The sequence below is a fragment of the Maniola hyperantus genome, chromosome 3 (assembly GCF_902806685.2).
Source record: "Maniola hyperantus chromosome 3, iAphHyp1.2, whole genome shotgun sequence".
Taxonomy (NCBI): Eukaryota; Metazoa; Arthropoda; class Insecta; order Lepidoptera; family Nymphalidae; genus Maniola; species Maniola hyperantus.
This window is the reverse complement of record NC_048538.1, coordinates 13134764-13153495: the sequence shown is the minus strand read 5'-3', so window position 1 is coordinate 13153495 and position 18732 is coordinate 13134764. Positions and strand designations below refer to the sequence as shown.

General features: G+C 37.0%; 1 protein-coding gene and 1 long non-coding RNA gene across 2 annotated transcripts in view; one reads left to right on the top strand and one right to left on the bottom strand.

The window, feature by feature from the left end:
• Positions 1–18732, top strand: part of Cen (cerebellar degeneration-related protein 2-like) — a 103624-nt gene that overhangs the window by 26298 nt on the left and 58594 nt on the right. The window lies entirely within an intron of this gene.
• On the bottom strand, positions 9125–12833 carry LOC138404758 (uncharacterized). The gene is made up of 3 exons (XR_011238560.1): positions 12701–12833; positions 11122–11296; positions 9125–9265 (listed from the first exon to the last, which is right to left on the bottom strand). It is a non-coding gene; the product is annotated as an uncharacterized lncRNA (long non-coding RNA).

Genomic DNA, 18732 nt, shown 5'->3' with positions numbered 1-18732 from the left:
CGTTCCACCTTACCGTCTATCTCCACCACGCCGTGAAATTCTACGCGAAGAGATCAACAAGATGGTACAAGACGGCATAATTGAGCCTCGCATAACCCCTTGGGCTGCACCGGTAGTTCTTGTTCCCAAAAAAAATGGAGAAATAAGAGTCTGTATCGATTATCGCCGGCTTAACTCCATAACTGTACCTGACTCCTACCCGATCCCGAGGATTGATGATTTATTACATGAAGCAAAGCCTACACCCTTTATGTCTAGTCTAGATCTCAAGGCCGGATATTGGCAAATCGAGGTCAGCAAGGAAGATATAGACAAAACCGGATTCATTACACCATTCGGAATTTATGTTTTCAAACGCATGCCATTTGGGTTGCGCAACGCGCCTGCCACCTTTCAAAGGTTGATCGACACCTTTCGGGTATCCCTAGTTGATGTCAAGATCCTCGCATATTTGGATGACCTGATTGTATTCTCCACGTCGTTCGACAGTCATCTCGCTGATATAGCCAAGGTTCTTACTAAGATGCGAGAATACAATCTCACCGCCAATCTGAAAAAATGTAAATTTTGTTGCTCGACTATCAAATACTTGGGTCACTATATCACACCTTTTGGACTGAAGGTAGATCCCGACAAAACAGAAGCAATAGCGAATCTTCCTACACCCAGCAATCTGCGGCATTTGGTGACGTTTCTACAGACTTGCTCGTGGTACCGCAGATTTATTGAAAATTTCTCGGCTATCGCAGAGCCCCTGTCCAAGCTCACGAAGAAAGATGCCAAGTGGACTTGGACACAAGCACAGCAGGATGCTTACGATGAGCTAAAACGTCGTCTCACTTCTGCTCCGATATTGAGACAAGCCGATGAGACAAAACCCTTCATTATCAAAACAGACGCGAGTAGTTATGCTCTGGGAGATGTTTTGATCCAGGGGGAGGGTGAAGATGAACACCCGGTGGAATACGCGAGTCGACTCCTGACCCCAACAGAAAGAAACTATTCCACTACTGAGCGCGAGGCGCTAGCGGTCGTCTGGGCAGTTGCTAAATTCAGAGGCTACATTGAAGGAGTACCAATTACAGTGGTGACTGATCATGAAGCCTTGAAGTGGCTTATGTCCTTAAAGTCACCAACCGGCAGATTAGCCAGGTGGGCTTTACAACTGCAAGCGTACAACATCAACATACAGTACAAGCCTGGCCGTACTAACGTTGTTGCAGACACATTGTCACGACCTCCGTGCACTGAGGAAAGCAAACCTGAGTGTGGTATTTGTACAATCACCGTGGATATGCCAACACGTAGTCAGAGCGAAATACGCGCAGAGCAGTTGAAGGACATTTTTATCACTCGCGTTGTTGAAGCTTTAGAGAAAGACGCTAACGAGAATGCTACATATTGGAGTAACAAGGGATACTTTATTAACAACGGCCTGCTTTATCGCTTAGCACCTGATTCTGACGCAGACGATGCACAATTAGTTGTGCCCGAGCACGAACGGGCAAGTGTATTAGCTACATATCACGATGACCCTATGGCTGGACATTATGGCGCAGAAAAGACGTACGCTCGCATTTCAAGAAGGTACTTCTGGAAGGGTATGCGCAAGTACATTGACGCTTACGTGCAGAATTGCCTACCCTGCCAACGCTATAAGCCTACCAATCTAAAACCAGCAGGATTACTGCAGACAACTGCTATCAACAAAAGATTTGAAGCCATATCCCTTGACCTGTTCGGTCCGCTACCAACTTCTCCAGAAGGAAAAGCTTGGATCTTGATAATACAGGATAACGCTACACGCTGGGTTGAACTGTTTGCTCTACAAAGTGCCACTGCAGAATCATGCGCCGAGACCTTGCTCAACGAGGTGCTCTTGAGATACGGCTTACCAAGACGCTTGACAAGTGACAACGGAAGCCAATTCATCAGTGCGGTGATGCAAAAGTTATGTTTTTGTCTTGGAATCAAGCATACCTATACTCCAGTATACCACCCGCAAGCAAATCCAGTGGAAAGACGCAACCGAGATCTGAAAACGCAGCTTGGGATCCTAGTCGAAGGGAATCATGGCAACTGGCCAGAAAAGCTTCCGAGCATTCGCTTTGCCATGAATACAGCTGTCTGTTCTTCAACTGGTAACTCTCCCGCCTACCTAACGTTTGGAAGAGAGTTAAGAACAACTGACGATATCCAGAATGATTTCCGCCAAATTGTTGAATCCGAAAACTTCGTTGTCGAGATTACACCAAAGCTTCTAGGACTGGCGGATACCATGAAGAAAGCCAGAGAGGTGCAGGAGATGAGAGAAGAAGCTCGTAAAGAATATTTCGATCAACAGAGACGGGAGAGTCCCCATTACAAGACTGGTGATTTAGTCCTAGCTGACGTTCACCCTATAAGTAGAGCGTCTAAAGGCTACAGTTCAAAATTCACCCCCAGGCGGGACGGACCATATTTGATAGTGGCGCAGTCCGGTCCCGCATCCTACAAACTCGCAAATGCGGGAGAACCTGATGCAGTCATTGGCACATATCATGCTTCATCCCTAAAGCAGTTTATTGGACCTGAGGAAGAACCACCGGCCCCGATTCAACCTCTACGAAAAAGGGGACGGTCTCGGAAACACAAGTAAGAAACAAATTCACTAATCCAGTTTCCTCGTCGGGACGTCTTCGGAAACTGAGGGGGAGACTGTAACACAAGCAATAACCAGATGGCGCTAGGCAAGTTATGGATCGCGCCTACTCCACCTAACTCGCCAAGTTGCTACTAGATGGCGTTGGCTGTAGGTTGGCCAAAAACGCATTGCGCTAGGAAGATCGACCGGCCTTAGTATAGGGTCTCCGCCACAGCCAACATTTGTCATGCGATCCGAGTTCTCGAGTAATCGGTGTCGTGCTTCCGACTGCGCTTCCACTGCGTGGGACGTTTGTTCGGGACGCGGCTATCGTGAATCGACTTCTCCTACAGTCGCGCTTCCAGTACTCGCTTCCACCTCGTGGGACGGGTGCACGGGACACGACTTTCGCACAGTACAGTCGCGCTTCCGACCTCTCGCTTCCACTGCGTGGGACGAAGGTTAGGGACACGACTTGTAAGTTGTAACTTTTAACGCGAAATAAACGTGTTGTCACGCAACGTTGTTTTATCTTGGCCGTCCGGATCCCGCTTTCCACGTGGAATCGCCACCCTGTGTTACAATATTAATTAGTATTTTCAATTTTCGTAGTAAGATAACTCTGTCGAGTGGGGTATCATATGAAAGGTCCGTGCATTCTAAAACAGATTTTTATTTATTTTTACGCATCATAGTTTTTGAATTATCGTGCAAAATGTCGAAAAAAATAAGACTGCAGTATGGAACCCTCATTGCGCGAGCCTGACTCGCACTTGGCCGGTTTTTGTTAACAAAATAACGTAATGTGTACTTGGTCAATATTTGAGTTTTAAACACTCTGTCTCAACGTCTTAAAAATCGACACTACGTATTTACTTTTTTGGCACCTCAAATAAGTATTATACACCATGTCACATTACCTTTTAGGAGTTTCAATAAAAAAAACTTATTTATTTTGTTTCCGTTGGTACGATAAACTAATTGGTCTGTATATAGCTAATGGATATAGGGTAAACAGTTAGGTACGGGGCACGGGCGTGCATTCTAACATGGAATGCACTTACTTGCATGAAAGAGGTAGCAGTAGAGACTAAAACTAGATCTAGTATGCACCTACATATCTGGTTTCTATAATAGTGATTGTTTGGCAATCGTAAATATATATTATAGCTGTGAATCTTGAGTAAACTTGTCACCAAATCCTTTTAAACTAACCAAGCCTACCAAAAATGAAAACTGTGCACACACTTATTCAGTAACCCTTAGTTTACACAAGGATGAGGGTCCTTTGATTGAAGGTACTTTCATATCAGCCGAGCCGACTGTGGGGAAGTGATTTACTTGGTAAAGCACACTGGGATTGTCTATTGTAATGCTAAATTAAATGGGTGACAGTTAGTGTGCGAAGTACTTCATTTTGGTGATGCGTTGACAACTGTGCATATTTGATGAGACACATCTGAGATGCAGTTTTAATTTACTTTTCCTTCTGTAAATAATTATTCTTTGTTGAGTACATAAATCTATACTTATACAGGGTGTAATTAGAGCGCTAGCAAAAACGAAGACAGGTGGATAGTACTGTTAAGATACCACAAAAATACGCGAAAAATAATTAATAAACCTGTACTTTTTAAAAGTTCGCTTCGCTACGCGATTAAAATTATTTAAATACAACGTTTTGATTATGCTGTCTAATTCTAAACACACTAAGTAAACAAAATTGTCTTCTTCTTCCTTACCTTATCCCACGCTAAGTACGTGGGGTCGGCACAACATACAACATAACATAACCAAAATTGTATTTACTAACCGACTTCTTGAATAATCTAAATATATAAAAGGAAAAGGTGACTGACTGACTGACTGATCTATCAACTCACAGCTCAAACTACTGGACGGATCGGGCTGAAATTTTGCATGCAGATAGCTATTATGACGTAGGCATCTGCTAAGAAAGGGTTTTTGAAAATACAACACCTAAGGGGGTAAAATAAGGGTTTGAAGTTTGTTTAGTCCACGCGGACGAAGTGGCGGGAATAAGCTAGTAATCTGATAAAAAGTTTATGCATACTTAATATTATAAACTGAAAAACACGATAATAGATAGGTATTAACGGCTCTTAATAAGACCTATGTTTAACTAGATAAAGGCGATTTTCGTCAGCCTAGATAACTGTTTGATTTTCTGGGATGAAAAGTAACCTACTGTTATATTATATTTTGTGCCTATGCTCGTCTCCAAGATGCAAGTAAATCTCTATACCAAATTTCATCAAAGTCTCTTCAAAAAACGGGTGGTGAAAAGTTTATTCAGATTGGAAAAATGTTTGTAATTTACTTTTGTAAAGAATATTAGCAATGTTTGTTATGATGAATTTCAGATTTCAGTCCGCTCCTTTAACCGTTGAGTTATAGAATTGAGCTAATGAATGGCTGGTATGCCTAAATAAGGTCTTAATTCCTCCTACGCTGATGGCAGCGTTAACTGCGCTGCCTGTAGAAAACGCGCGACCGACGTAGTGACCGGCATGAGCGTAGGAGAAATTCAGACTTCAGTAGTAGATAGGTATAGTATTTAGGTAGGTGGTCCAAATTTCATCATTTATGTGCATGGGCGGAGTGTTACGGAGCACGGGTATGGGATTACGTATGCTGAGGACTAGAAAACAAGTGAGATTCGTATCATCTTGTTTCGAAACAAGTGCTCCAAACATGAGACACCCACGCGATGGACCTGCGGGCAACATCTGAACTAAACAATTGCTTTTATGTATGCGTGATTACGCAACTATTGATTTACTATTAGGTAGTCACTAGTCTCTATTACCGCTGTTAACTGCAATGGCCTGGTGGTTAAGACGTCCGCCTCCTATTTGAGAGGTCGGGGGTTCGATCCTGGGTATTGCGTTTCAGCAATAAGTATCGTTTGCTTTAACGGTGAAGGATAACATCGTGAGAAAACCTGTATGCCCTGAGAGTTCTCATTGTTGATGATGATGATGATGATGACCAGCCTCTATTTGTTTGCAATAACATCTGACATAGCGACCAAACAGTACCTTCACAGCAGTCAACGCAGCATTGATGTTCGAAAGCACTTGTTAAAGTTTATTTGAATTTAAAAAATCTATGTACATTTCTGATTTGTATCTATGTATTTTTTATTGCAGCCGCTATTTAGTGGCCCCTCTTTCCTGGAAAACCTATAGCTTTACTGTGCTAATGTACTTTTCTGTGTGGTTCTTCCACATAAGAACCAATAAGTAAATTACTTTTTGTACCATTAAGTATACCGCTTGGATCATGTTACGTGGGAACTAAAAACACTTGATTACCTGTAGCTTGTAGCACCTTATATTAAGTTGCAAGCCTATAAAGTTATAATGAGGTACATAGATTAAAGATCTATCTGCTAGTGTAACCACTTCGTAGAAGCTATCAACACTAACGTCATTAGCAGGAAGATTGTTTCTTATAAATTAACTTTAAATGTGCTTAAAACTTATTACGTCTTATGTTTCTAATAAATTTTGTACGCATGCTTATCAATTGATCATAAAACAATATACTGTATCGGTAATATTTTAAAATCATTTGGTTTTAGTATTACTTATTAGTTTTGGTCACCAAATTTAAGTATTTTAGTAGTTAGCCATACCTTGTCACTTTTAAATAATCCTCGGTTTATTATACAGGTACAAATTTTTAGGTAGGTTTTTATACGCAGTACTACAGTCTATGAGGATTAAAGGATAGCATAAAATCAATGTATTCAATGTACACTTGTTATCCTGCCCATTTTTACTTATATTTTTATTGACGTAGTTTAATTGATTACGTATCATTGGAATTGAAATACTCGGAACGATTAAATATCATTTACAGTTTAATAAATAAATAAATAAATAAAAACCTTTATTTCGACCATGAAGTATCCAGATCATAATTGTTAGTAATAACACACACCTTAAAACTAATGTTAGTGATCTTATAACTATTTACCTAATCCTAATACTATATCTAAGACAGGCATTAGTCAGCACGTGCACCATATGACAATGGTTCAGGTACTGACAATCAAACCTGTCAGCAAATGCCCTCAGGATGCCATTGGGGCTAGCCCGTACCCTGCGCACCAGGGATGTGCACCGTTAACGCATGGTAGTGTAGAAACAGTCCACATGCGCATCCGCGAACATACCCGACGCGCTGCAGTAGTTTAATATAAAATCTATGTAAAATGGTTGTAGATTGTGATTGCAATTTCAATGCTGTTTCAAAACAAATTGAATTTTGTTTTTATATTATACCTATGGTGTGGCGGCTACGAGCTGTCACACCTGCTCATTGTGAAAAATACAGCTAATTATTATTAACTCATATTTAGAGTTATATCAATCAACATTTATTTTTAAATATTGGATAAATTGATATCAATTATAATGGAAGTAAATACAGCTATTAAACTGAGTAAGTAAAAGGAAATCTATCAAAATCGTAGTTTTTTAAGATTTTGTAGGTGATTACATTACCTACATATTGCACGTTTTGCAAGATTTATTTAATAGAACTGTACATACATTTTAACAGTAAGTACAAAGAAAAATATAATATGTACAATGTACATGTATAAAAACTTATCACTAAAAATTTTATATTTATTAAAAATATACGCCGTCCAAATTGTTATTTATGTACGTTCAAATAACGTACATAAATCTAAGCTAAACTAAATAAATCCAAAAGTACTACCTAGTGCTATCGTCAGGAAATATTGTGAAAATAATTTTACTAATTTAAGACCTGTGATCAGTAGAAATAGCATCACTATTTACTTACACCTAGTGTTTGAAAGACTATCACTTGTTTTATTTTATTTTTCAGTTATTTGGATGGTGTTAATTAATCATAATGAAAGTGTGAGTGTGTTACCTAAACGCATACAGAAATACATATATGGATACTTATGCGGATCAGATTTTGAAAACTACGCAACGAGAATCCTGTTTTGGCAGGCACAGAAAAGAAACCCCACACTTTCCGTATTACATGAGGGAAAATGCAAAAAAATATGCCAAATCTATGCCCCTGTTTGCGCTAACAACGGGAAAACGTATCACAATGAATGCCAACTGGAATATGCGATGAAAAAATCTGAAAACAGACTCCGCGCAAAATATAAGGGACCTTGTATTCCATACAAAGTCTTGTCTGGACCATCTGATAACAATCAATACCAAATAGGTATTGACTATTACTTCGGAACAACTGAAGATAACCTTTACACTAGAGATTGCTTAATACACTGCTAAAATTTCAATTATTGTAATTATTTTATTTTAAACTGAATATATTATTATCTTTGAAATAATTATAAAATATTATTCTCGTTTTCTTAATAACAAAAGCCTTTTGAAGATTTGGCTAGAGATCCTAAAGCCAAATTGACCCGACACTATACTGAAGATATCCCGGACGTCAGCCTATACGGGATTAGTATGGCTCCCAAACAACTCGAAAACAACAAAGGCACCAGGTGATGACGAAATCACGGCAGAACTCCTGAAAGCGGGTGGAAAACCGGTATTTAAGGTAGGGCAGTGATTGTTCAATTCCGTCATTAACGACGATGACCACGACGTCCGTTATTCGACGATCTTATCTTCAACGGCTTTTTGGCATGCAAATAGCTATTATGACGTAGGCATCCGCTAAGAAAGGATTTTTGAAAACTCAAGGGGTGAAATAGTATATTATAATTATCTATGTCATTATTATATATAGTAATTATTATTATAAATGTGAAAGTATGTTTGTTTGTTGGTTTGTTGGGTTGTCTATCAATCACGTCGCAACGGTGCAACGGATTGACGTGATTTTTTGCATGGGTATAGATAAAGACCTGGAGAGCTAAGAGCGGTTTCAGACTAGCGTTTTATACGCGCTTATTAGCTCGTTTTTGGAAGCGCATGTAGGCGCGTATAGGCGCGCCTTTTGGCACACGCTAAACTCGTATGAGCGTTGACGCGCTTCTAAGCTCGTATAAGCGTGAGCCGCAAGAGGTAACGCAAATAGTAATGTTTCTTCGTCAGAATCCATGTTGATACTGACAACACCACCGGTTCCAGCGAACACGCCGAAATATGCCCGTATACGCGAATCCGGTTTTTTGAAGCGCGTAATGTAGCGCGCGTGTAAGTGCGTATGCTGAAACGACCGTATACGCGCAAAAAATACGCTAGTCTGAAACCGCCCTACGTAGGTATGATAGTGATATAAATACAACCTAAATGATATAATGAGCATAATATAATATGATTAAATCTTCTATTATAAAACAATAAGTAGCACATTCAGAATTACCCCCTAATTTTCACCGACCAATCTGCTTCTTGCCTTCTTCAAGCTATTTTCCACCGGCGAAGTGTAGATGTAGGTCAGTAGGTAGTGGCTATATTCTCTTTGGTGCGGATTTGGGCATTATAAAAAGCCACCATACAAGAAAAGAAAGAAGAGAATTTTTCAATACTTAGGAAAATATTAATAAAACATAATTTATGATACTTAGTTAATATTTAATGAATATCATAATAATCATAGCCGACTAACAATTTCGGTCCGATTTTCGTTTGATCCTTTCTGAAAAATAAAATTAATAATTTTATTGTATAGGTAATGTAATGAAAGACTCGGTATAAGTAGGTACTTACCTACTCAATTTTCGGTACCAGCTGTAAGTGGTAGATTCATCAACTTATGTACATTTCTATTGTTATATGGTAAACTAGCTGATGACCTCGACTTTTGCCCGCATGGATGTTTAAAAATCCCGTGGGAATTATTTGATTTTCCGGGACAAAAAGTAAGTATTATCTATGTAAAATATGAGGTCAATCCGTTGCTCCGTTGCGACGTGATTGAAGGACAAACCAATAAACCCGCGCCCTAGTAAAATTGATTGATGAAAACAGGATATCTTATTGTTATTCAGAATCATTAGGATAGCTGCAAATCAAAACCACTGATACCGTTAGTAGATATATTATTAATTCTCGACTATACATATACTTAATTAAAATTTACTGAACAAACATCGAGAAAACTTTAACAGTATAGTAAGTAATTATTTTAATATAGATACTAGGAAGATTTAAAAAAAATTGTAGGCATATAAAAATCTGTCTGCTTTAAAATAAATCTAAAAGATCTACTTAGTTGTCTACTTTAAAATAAATCTAAAAGATCTACTTAGTTACCTGCGTTATAAAAAAATTTGCATGTTTTTTATCGTACTGATATTTTTTTTTTATACTTTCATATAAGTAAGTCTTGTTAATACTGAAGAAATAGTACCTAGTAGTCTAATAAAATGTCTTCTATAAAATCAATAAGGTAGGTATATTATGTATCAATCAAAAAAAATTATTGGCTTATGTCGGACATGTTGAATAATAGCAACGCATTGTTATAGCCATATAGCTATTAATGTAAAAGTCGCGCTTATTAAATAGATATAAATGCAGAAACACGAATTCATAATAATAATCCATCCTCCATATAAAGAATGAACCATGACTATGAATAAACCAAAATGTGTCCTATATTGTACTAGCTTATGCTCGCGACTTCGTCTGCGTGGACTACACTTAGACGAATTTGGAATAGAATAGAATTTTCAAAAAACCTTTCTTAGCGGATGCCTTCGTCATAATAGTTATCTGCATTCCAAATTTCAGCCCGATCCTTCCAGTAGTTTGAGTTGTGCGTTGATAGGTCAGTCAGTCCTTTCCTTTTATATATTTAGTATAACGTAAATTTTATGTAGGTACGCATTTATATCTACCTGCCTTGATGTAGAACAACAAAGATGCAGATTGTTGTAGTAATCTTATTTTTTTATAAAACAAGTAATCTGCGGGATTTTAGTTGTCTGTGGTTGTAGCCTAAATTCAAATTGAATCAATAATAAATGATACTAATTATTTTTATTATGTCATTTATTTTTATAAAATATACCTACTCAAAAGCACTGCACTTCTATGAAACACATCCATACTAGTATTATAAAGGCGAAAGTGTGTCCGTCTGTTATTTTTCACCCCTCAACCGCTGAACCGCTGAACCGACCGACATTGATATTATTTGACACAGAGATAACTGGCATCCTGAAGTCTTGAAGACTGACAAAGGATATTTTTTATCGTGGAAAATCAAAGAATCTTACGGGATTATTTAAAAACCAAAATCCAAGCGGATAAAGTCGGGCATTGCTACTTTTTTAATATATTTACTTTATAATAATTAATTTCTAGATACATTGATAAAACAACATCATTGTTTGTTGTCAAAATAGGTAGGTATTCAATTTACGAGATCGTGGTAATCAACCGAATGAGATGTACTTATAAGGGCCAGCTCGGTATATGTGTGCATGTTTTACTATGGTTTCCTTAAATCTGTCTCTATTGCTAGCTAAATAATTATGCGTCTTATACTTGAGCCTCATTAAACAAGATCCCTCATACAGTATTTCTAAATCTTTGTCCATTAACTTGGCTGCATTAAATTCACATATATTGCTGTAGGTACGTCCATCGATGCCGCAAACTGGGGTTTTTGAGCGACAGGGCCAAGCATGTGCATGCAGAGCCATAGTTAGAAAAAGACCCGCTGAAAAACAAAGAGGAATGATATTATGTATTTTAAGGGATGATTTATGCTGATACATGACGGGCATGAGCCGTGCCACGTACAAGGCGCGGACGAGGCACACCGTGCCTTGTCCGTACACGGACGCCACACTCTGCTAAAGTTTAGTGCAAAATTTGCGATTCTGATCAAAACTTTAAAAAATTTGGTAAAGTTTCAACAGCTTTCATTCAGTTTTTGGCTCCTGTAAAATTTTATTTCGTGCAATTACATATACCGTTTATTTCACCAGCTTCTCATGTATATTATACTATAGCTCTCATTACTATATAGATTGCTAGTTGTTACTTTGTATTGTAGTACTTAATTATGAGAAAATCTTGGATAAAAATAATGTTTATATTATAAATACGAAAGTGTCGGTCTCTCTGTCTGCTAGCTTTTCACGGTCCATCCGTTAAACCGATTTTGGCAAAATTTGGTACAGAGATACCTTGTAACCCGGGGAAGGATATAGGCTACTTTTTATCCCTGAAAATCAAAGAGTTCCCACGGAATTTTAAAACCCAAAATCAACGCGCACGAAGTCGCGGGCATCATTTAGTTTGGTAATAAAGTCTTTTATTAGAGTGATCAAAGAAACTACCAACTCCAAAAATAAAATGAGTTAATTTGATGTATCAGCAGTTAAATTGTGTTGCATGATTACCGCCTTTCTCTTGCACTTATTAGTTCGGTATAGGTACCTAATAGAACAGTGTTTCACATAAAACAAAATCTAATCTAATCCATACTAATATCCATAATCCTAATCCTAATATAATATTATAAATGTGAAAGTGTGGATGTTTAGATGTTTGGATGTTTGTTACTCAATCACGCAAAAACTACAAGAAGGATTTGGCTGAGGAATGGAGATAGATTGGATTAATATAAAGGCTACTTTTTATCCCGGTAAATCAAAGAGTTCCCGCGGGATTTTGAAAAACGTAAATCCACGCGGACGAAGTCGCGGGCATCAGCTAGTATTATTATAAATGCGAAAGTGTGTCTGTCCGTCTGTCGGTCTGCTAGCTTTTCACGGCCCAACAGTCAAGCCGATTTTGATGAAATTTGGTACAGACATAGTTTATACCGCGGAGAAGGACATAAATGCTATTTTATTCCAGAAAATTAATGAGTTCTCACGGGATTTTCAAAAACCTAAATCCACGCGGACGAAGTCGTGGGCATCATCTAGTCTAATCTAAATCAGTCTGCACTGTCCCACGTCTTGGCAAAGGCCTCCCTCCGATCCTTCCACCATTCCCTATTCCGTGCCTCTTCTAAAAGAAAATAATCTCTTAAAAAATAAAATAAAATCAAAAAATGTTAATTCGTTTGTGTACCTACCTGCGTAATGAATATGTGAATTAAAGTACTTACTCAGAAATAACATAATAAAAGGTTAATACTGTTTCATCGAAAGTAAACAACTAAGATTTTTCCAATTATGAAATGTGTGAATGTAGAAGGTATGTAATTTAGTCAGTAACAGAGAGAGAGGTCTGGGTAGCTGTAGATATTTATAACAACGTGTTACTAATTGAGACAATCTTATGAATTTAGAAATCCAATTAAGTTTTTGTGTTCAAAATAATTAATAGCTATGAGAAAGGTTTCGAGTTATTCTTAATCTGGCACTAGGTAGTATTTCTCTGCATAACCGCACAGAATCACTTACCTAATTATAATGATACTCGCGATTTCGTCCGCGTGGATTTAGGTTTTTAAAAATCCCGTAGGAGATCTTTGATTTTCCGATATAAAAAGTAGCCTATGTCACTCTTCAGATCTTTGACTAATCCATGCAAAAAATCAGGTCGATACATTGCTCCGTTGCGGCGTGATTGGAGGACAGACCAACACACAATTTCGCATTTATAATAATATTATGGGTACGTTTGTGGATATTGGATAATATACAGTCTTTTTATTTACCTTCTTTTTATTTGCTTATATATACCTAATATATAACTCCTCGACCGGAATGGCGACCTCGCACCGGAAGGCGCGCAGCTTTGGAAGACCCCCATTAGTTGGACGGACGACATCAGACGAGTCGCAGGGAGCCGCTGGATTCAGGCGGCGCAAGACCGTGGCGTGTGGAAGTCCCTACTAGAAATCTATGTCCAGCAGTGGACGTCTATCGGTTGATAATGATAATGATATATGTAACTTACCTGTAATTTTAAACGTATAGTTAGCTTATAAATGTCCACAACAAAAATTAAGTAAATTTTACGAACATCAATCTCACAATACCTTGGCCTTCGCATCTCGTATTTCTCGTTTAAAAACAATTTTTATTAGTATATTATTTTTATTTTTAAGACAAAACACAATGATTAAGTGTAGTTCTCATAGCAGTTGTTACGACGGATCGCATGACGTGACCTTCATAGCATATGGTGTTAGATAAAAAAGTGAAGCCAAACTAAACATCACCCGTTAAACCACCTGGAAGACTAAGATCCAAAATGTATTGACTAACAAAAAGCTTCTGATAATATCTAAGTCAGAAAAGGTCCGTTAGAATGTTAATAGTAGATTCTTCAACATGGGGGTAATGTAATGTCTTACATCACGGGCGCGGGGCTTAGGGGCGCCAAAGACTAAGGACAGTATTACCCCCCAAGTTCAATACTCTACTTTTCACACCTCGTAAGACAATGAAATCAAAATAATAAATAGGTACCTACGGTCTATCTATCTACCTTTAGAAGTTTCTGGGAGCAAATCGTTTATAACACTTTGACCATTAATAGTTTCGGGAGTTAAATTACTGCTGCTCTCTTCGTCACTCGATATTTGTATTTCAATTTTAAAAAATTTAATCACCTACTTAAGAATTGTATTTTTATATTTGTATGTGATTAAAAATTAAATAAATAATTAATTAATAAAATTAACGACAAAGCGAGACAGCAGTAGCAGCTTGAACTAAAAACTCCTTGTAAGGAATATAATTTGCTTCGGTTACATTGGATTTCAGTACAATATTACAACCCGGCTTAGTCATAGGACTGTTATGATGTACTTTCTAGAGCAAGTGGTGTGAAAAATCCATACTAATCCATACTTAATATTATAAATGTGAAAGTTTTTTATCGTTTTGTATTTTATGTCTTTTTTCTTGTACCTTTATTATTTAATAATTACTTGAAGATGGAAACAAATAAACTATTAATAAACTTAAATCTAAAAAAAGAAAACAATATTAAATTAAAACTAAAATAAATTAAATGTGAAAGTGTGTCTGTCTGTCTGTCCGTCTGTCTGTCTGTCTGTCTGCTAGCTTTTCACGGCCCAACAGTTTAACCGATTTTGATGAAATTTGGTATAGAGTTATCTTACATCCCGGGGAAGGACATAGGCTACCTTTTATCCCGTAAAATTAAAGAGTTCTCATAGGATTTTTAAAAACCTACATCCAATCGGACGAAGTCGCGGGAATCATCTAGTGTATTATAAACTAATGTGTGAAACATAGTACCTACTCAGCCAATCCGTGAAGTGCTTACGGGCCCGAAGAAATCAATTTAACATTGAACTTTTTGTTTTCAAAAACTAAAAAATAAAGTTACTAAAAAACTACGTAGGATTAACAAAAAAAGCTAACATGGGACGTAATAAATACTTGAAATAAAATACACCGTAAATATGTAATAGAATATATCGTATAATGCGTTATGAAAATAATTCACTGTGACATTTTTTTAAGAAACATGACACCTCTATGTACCGTGGTATAAGATTCATGAAATCTAGCGACTATTATAATGTGTAAATATATTGCGTTGTATGTTTAAGGTATGCCTAAAATTGTACTCACCAAAGGCTTAGAAAAAATTGTTTTTCATTCGTAACGCCAAGAACAAGATAGTTTATATTTCAATTTTTATGTTGAAATAGAGTAGGTACCTACTATGACTTTGATTTTATATGCCTACCTCTTACTGTTTGCGCTAGAATCTTTAGTCTTGCCTTCCATAATCGCTATTTAAAAATACTGCATATATTTGAAGTTTTAAACAACTCCTAATAAAATTCGCACGTATAATTAGGGTTTCTTATACAGTTTTCGTAGTTTTTCTCTTTGCAGTTAGTCCCTCTTGACAGGGTTGTGATAATCATCACGGAAAGTAAGCTATGATATAGGTACCTGTAATCTTCCTCATAGTCATATTCCTCCTCCCCTATCAGCTCACCTACTCAAGTCCCTATCTTTGGGCATACCTAATTATGGACAACGTCATAGAAATCTAGAGCAGCTGCTTTAACTTGGTCGGACAATAGGGTTGGAGATCTGTTTCGTGGCCTTTTTTCCTCCACGTTCTCATCAACTTTTCGACAAGTTTTCGTAGTCAAATAATGATCTTCATAAATCAATTAACTACATGACTTTCGATTTATTAAACTACAATCGATATCAATGTTTACCAATCTATAATTGTATAAGCATTGTCGTGCAGTTGAGCAGGTGAACAAAATAACAAATAATGATACATAGATAATAAACAATAGTATTGTTATACTTACTATGATAGTAGTTAATATTGTGAATGGTGCGAGACATTGTTTTAGTAGAATCTGTTGTCTTTACCTTTGTCTGATACAAACCAGCTATATATAATAGCCAATTTTCTTTTTAAGTATCTTGTAATTTTGATCTAAATAATAACTATTAATACAGCGTTCGGAAAGCTTTGAGATGTGTTCTTGTCCAAAATTCCTCAGTGGCTGAAGACTAAATTCTTCGAACAGTGCGTGTTGCCAGTGATGATATAGATACGTATGAATCCGAGACTTGGTCATTAACTATGGGTCTCATAAGAAAGCTCAGAGTCACTCAGCGGGTGACGGAGAGAGCTATACTTGGAAATTGGGATTTCTTTATGTGATCAAATCAGAAATGAGAAGATCCGTAGTAAACCAGAGTAATGACATAGCTCAACGCGTTGCGAAGCTGAAATGCTAATGGGCAGAGCACATAGTAAAAAAAACCGATAGACGTCGGGGTCCTAAAGTGCAAGGAGACGCTGGGTTTAGGCGGTGCAAGATTGTGGCGTGTGGAAGTCCCTACAAGAGGCATGTGCAGCAGTGGAGCTCGGTCGTTTGACGATGATAATGATGATAATGAATTAACAATGGTCTTATCTAGAGGCATCTAAATTGCAGCATCTCAGTAGAAGCTGAGCGTCTGACTTACTGATAAACCAAAAGAACACGGTCCAATGTGGCTCTTAGAAGCTCGTATGAAACTATGTAGGTACAGTCAAAGGCCAAAACTCGTTTAGCACCATAATGATCGAATTCGCTTGCACTACACGGCACGGTTGTGCGCACGTCTGAGCGTCATCGTTTTTGATGCAATAGTTTTGCGGAATTGCTACTCGATTTCTGAGGCCGACTGTAATTACGCTGAAAATTTAATTTAAAACAACTTTATTGTTAACAAAATGATAAAGAAAAAAATACAGGATAGGTACACTTAAAAAACAAAGGGTGACCTTATCACTAAAGTGATACTCTTCCAGGCAACCCATACTTAAGAACTTATGGAAATTTAAGACGCAATATAGCTATATAAATATCAAAATTGTGCATTAAATACGCGTAATGAGAGAAACAAATATACTATTATAGTGGCAGTATAGATATGTATAAGATTTCTCTTCAATGGCATTCCGCATTCTTACTTATTTGGTGCGTAAAGTTTCAAGCAGGTAAAATGCCTCCAGTACAAGGTACAAGCACCCTGATTGTATCGTTGTTATACAAGCTGGCCTTTAAAGGTTACGCGGTTTGTTGGAATTCAGTATTATGGTGCAATGCCTAATTGTACCATTTGTTCCGACTGTGCTCTCGTGCTTTTTAATATCATTCCATTTACATTTAGATAGAGTTATGTAGATTGTAAAGATTAGATGTTTCTCGTCTCACCCTTCTATAAGGCTGTACCTACTACTAACCTATTTATCGGTTCAAGCCAAAAAATTGGTTTACAATCCTACATGAAAGATATTTTTTTAAATTCTATGCTATGATCGTACTAAGAAATATTTTATATGGGATGTGACATGCCATCTTGCGCAAATCGCAAATATACGACTAGCCCGCACCAATTTAAAAACAACAATAAAGTTAATTGAGGAAATCCAGGTATACGAGCGCTTATTTCGCTTTCCGATCCTGCTGGATTCACACAGTGTCACCGAAGATTAATATAAAGCTGTATTAGAAATAGAAATAAAATAAATTTCTCATTTAAATAAACTTACAAGTGCTTTTGAAACACATTACGTCACAATTTGCGAAGTAAGAAAAATTAAATTAAGAGAAACAGACATAAAAAACATTTACTGTAATAATTATAAGGTGTCCAGAAAGATATCTTCAGTAGCAACTGTATGTTATGTATTATGTAAGCACCTGGAAGTTGTTTTTACATGCCTTTATTCACAGCAAAGTAATTCATCAATGCAATTAAAGTCCTACCTTTGGTATGGAGGAGAAATCATTAAGTTATGTTAACGTCGCATATTTAAAACATGTCCAAAGTAAATCTTGAAGCTTCGTGAAACAAAGCTTACATAATGGACTTAAATTCAATCTTCTTTACAAGTCATGAGCTCAGTAATGGTACTTTATAATAGAGAAAACCAGTAGGCCGGTATCAGTTACGTCTTTTACTTATCAGGAAATATGATCATTAAAATACTTTATAGGAGTTTTATTGTAATACAATGTTGAGTAAGAATTGAGATGATATTATGAGTTATCAAGATTTGTTTTGACAGTAACTTTATTTAATCGCTAGATAACGACTGTCTTATTTATGCTTTGATAAAGAAAAACTGTCAAAACGTCCGACTTATTTCTAAGTTAAAAATTAAAGAATGAGCTCTTATAATCAGAGTCGAAATTAATAATAATCAATCTATCAAGGTTAGGGATAAGTAGATTGATTGTTAATTTTGGCCGCTAAAGTCGATCCATCATTTTTGCATTCAAAATCTTCTTGTTGATTAGTGGTAGTTCTGGGTCAAAGCAACTACAGCTCAAGCTGAGACACTGCCTCGACCTGAAACAAATGAGGAAAATATCTAAGAGTCCTAAAATGTTTTGTCGGTTTTGTTACCTACACTAACAGGCAAGCAGAGATATTTTTAAAATGCTAAAGAAATCATAAAAGATGAAACCGCCTTATGGGCAAAATTTTCAAAAATTCTTTCGTAGCAATCGTCTACGCCATAATAGCTATCTGCATGCCAAATTTCAGCCCGACTGTCCAGAAGTTTAAGCTGTGCGTTGATAGATCAGTCAGTCAGTCACCTTTTCCTTGTAAATATATTTAGATGACTTTTTAAGTAGAGTTTTCTCAAAAGATTGCAAGGGAAACGAAAGATAAAGAT